Source organism: Strongylocentrotus purpuratus, unplaced genomic scaffold (assembly GCF_000002235.5).
Source record: "Strongylocentrotus purpuratus isolate Spur 01 unplaced genomic scaffold, Spur_5.0 spur5_contig_516, whole genome shotgun sequence".
Lineage (NCBI taxonomy): Eukaryota > Metazoa > Echinodermata > Echinoidea > Camarodonta > Strongylocentrotidae > Strongylocentrotus > Strongylocentrotus purpuratus.
The window spans coordinates 1-3752 of NW_022145190.1; the positions used below are offsets into that span (position 1 = coordinate 1).

At 39.3% G+C, this 3752-nt stretch overlaps 1 pseudogene; it reads left to right on the forward strand.

Annotated features, from left to right (window-relative positions):
- The first annotated feature begins 1087 nt into the window (after positions 1–1087).
- Positions 1088–3172, forward strand: LOC115925108 (annotated as a pseudogene).
- Positions 3173–3752: the final 580 nt, after the last annotated feature.

The window sequence follows — 3752 nt, forward strand, 5'->3', positions numbered from 1 at the left end:
AAAATCAAATGGACAATTACGTGAACATGATATGAGTTTGATATTTCGCCCAGAAACGTAATTAATCTAACTTTATCCCAATTTACGGACATCTCTTTTCTCCTTTTTTGTGTTCTGAGCTAACGATCGTGATGTTATCATTGTTCAAGTGATTTCCATAAATGGTATTATGTTAACCGTGCCAGTAAGCAATTTTGTGAATTTGAAGCTCATCAGTGGTGAGGTTTGACAAGACTACTGATTGTTGTGTTCATTGTGTATTATTACGTCATCATTAGAATAATATGTAGTGTTGTGTGTTTTATGAGTAACGATCTTAACATTATACCTTGAAAACATCGAATTGATACACTCAAAAAACGAACACCGATCCGCCATCAAATACCGCGAGGAAAAAAAGTCTGTTCCAAAAACTGCAATGCTTTATTTAGATGATTTTAGTGCCGATTTTCACGCCTTTTAAACTATACTGTACTCCCTATAAGGCAAAGTTAACAATCATCGGATCCCGCGTACCAATACAATTTTTTTTTTTTTGCCAAACCAAACCAAAACAGATTATTAAAAAAAAAAAAAAACAAGGCTAGATTCCAAGCAACTCTTTTTCGCAATTTTGTAAATTGAAACCCCTCAATCCTGTATTTTTTACAGCTTTTTTTGTACTTCCAAATTTACTTCGGTAACATCAAGCAATCGTCTCATGCCTATTAATCCTACAGTCATTGTTTTCATCAGTATAATACAATGGACCGATCCAGTAAACACCGCCCCAATTGTGTTCTGACCAATCACAGCCGTGATTTATGTCCGACGTGCGTGCACTAAAGTTGACATGCTAGCGCGCGTATGATGCGCGCAGAACAAAAAAATGCAGCGTGACATTTAGAGAGGAGCACGTGTTAATTTGCCCACGTGCGCACTGGGCGGAGCTTACTGGATCGGTCCATAGTGATAGATTTCACCAGTAGAAGCACTTGACAGCTCAAGGGAGGCATACACAGCTGAACGCAGGTCATTACCAATCACAATGTACCATTTGGCTCAAACATTTTGTAACCTTTTCTGGTCTCCAAATTGTCGTCTGCAGGATGCCACCCATTCCGAGATAGTGGCTGAGATGCCGTCCACCCCGGGTCATTAAGTCGCATCTACCGGGTCAGCTCCTGCCCCCGCAGCTTGTGGCAGAAAACATTCAAGCTTGTCTACGTTATCCGCGACCCAAAGGACGTGATTGTGTCCTTATTCCACTTCGAGAAGATGTTTGATCCGGAGAAAGCTGAGAAATCGTTTGCGGATCTCTACGAAAGGGCGATGACCGGGAAAGGTTGAGCACATTTTCTCTTGCTGCATTTCATTTATTGCCTTCCCACACATGTACAGTGTTGAGGAGTGTGGCCTTTTAGGATCTGTAACTTATGTTCACAGGATCAGGGGTTCGATTCCAGCTGCTGGCCATATGTTGTGTCCTTGGGGCAAGTCACTTCATCCCACCTGCCTCTCTTTCTACCCAGGAGTATTAATTGGTAACGGCAATAGCTAGGGAGTAACCTGCAATGGACTAGCATCCCATCCAGGGGGAGTAGTATTCTCAGTCGTTTTAGCTAAAGGAACTGAAGATAAACGCCAAACCTGATGGGCCACATCGTGACATGACTGAATACTTACCTACTTTTTGCATGTACCAACATATATACATCTTCATTCTTCGTTCCAATGGCCACACAAAATTGCAAAGAACCTGTTAAGGGTGACGTTTTAAACGATGAATTTTGTATATATTTATTATTCAAAACACAGTGAACCAAACTGAATGTATGAAGTCAAATAATCTAAAATGGTAACGAGATTAACCGAAGGGGATTTGAACCTGCGACCACTGGATTATACTGTTACGGGTTCGAAACCCGTTCTCCGGTCAGTACTTATTCAACGTTTACATTTTACTTTATCTAAGCTTATTAATGGGCAGGTAGTGCAAAACAACGTCTCCTCATTCCATTCGTTTGGTTGTTTTAAAGTATGTACGGCGCATGGTGGGATCACTATTTGTACTTTTGGAAGAGAAGACACGAACCGAATGTTCTCCTGTTGCGATTCGAAGATTTGAAGAAAGTGAGTAGATGTTTATTTTTATTCCACTCTTTTGCAAACATGATTCCATCGATATTTGTCTGATAAATCGTCACCAAAAATTTCTGTAGAAACGGTTGCCCCTTCACGTGGGAGTTGCAATTACGCTTACAGGCAACGGTAGCATGCACGATACAATAGAACAAAAATCCTAGAAGCTTTCCGACTTACGACAAATGAAACAAAGCAGAGATACCTCGTTAGCCAATTGTTTAATGGAAGTATTTAATAAACAGTGCAATCTTTTGTATTGAAAATTTTGCAGACTATGTAGAGCACATCATAATATGTTAGAATATCCCAAAACCGTTTTGGACATATTCGTCAATTTGTCTGAGTATTGACGATTATTTTGTATCAAAGTTAAATCAAAGTTAAGTCAATGACTAGTCAGGTCACAAGTATGAACAATGCCCACAAACATTTCAATGATGCGTCGCTTCAATGACATTCCAATTAGGCGTCACTGTAAGTGAGCTTTGATGAAAACTGATGACTGATTTTATAATCTCAGACTTACATCTGACAACTGTTAATATTTCTGTTACAAATGATTATGAAATAATTACTGGATATGTATCAACAACCAGTACTCTAACAGCAATTGACCGGTACTGTATCACTTACCGACAATGCAACAAAATTGACTAATAGTGTAGTAAGTGTTTGTTATATTATCGGTTAGGACTGATATGCAGCACAAATTAACTGATAGTGCAGTACATTCTACTTCAATATCGGTAAATGTTCGTTACATAATCGGTTAGTGATACGGTATTGATCAATTGTGTATACATACGTTATCGGTTGGTTATTACATTATCAGTTGTAACAAATTGAATACAATCCAATTTCTCATTCAGGATCTGCGAGGTAATATCGAGAGGGTCAGTCTGTTTTCTGGGCAAAAACCTGTCAGCCGCGATACTGGATGCAATCGAGGAGCACTGCACGTTCAGCAACATGAAGAAGAACCCCATGACAAACATGGACACACTGTACCCGGACAGTATAAAAACAGGACGTACCTTTATGCGAAAAGGTACTTGGTGAAAGTGCATACCTATGTTCTCCAATGATCCTAGAGTTAGGGACCCTAACCCTATAGGGATTTCGGATATCATAGGTTTTGGGGAACATTGGGAAGAACCCCGTTGTCGAGGTCTGTTCGAACTAAACGCAAATGCGAAGGGAAATTTACCAAACCCGACACTCGCTTGGAAATATGAGTTTGCGTTCGGTTTTACACTATTAAAGTTCGAACCGGCTTTTACTATCAAAATGTCGTTGTTGTGAAATCCAATCTGAACCATAGAAAGGGCAGTGTCCTTGTTTAATACATATAGTGGGGTTCATAAGGGAAATGTTTGTGTGAACTGTGCCTTTGATGATACAAGAATGACATTTTGCACATAGTCGGAGTTTTTCCTAAGAACGATTTTTCGCTATGGGCCACGGCAGTTTTGACTTTAAATAATAATATGTAAAAAACTAGCAATAACGGCCATTATCAAAGACACAATTTCTGCACTATCGGCTACACTAATAATCACACACTGAGTTCAAAACAACACAGAAATACATATCACTATAATGAGACAAACGAAAATGCTGCATATTAA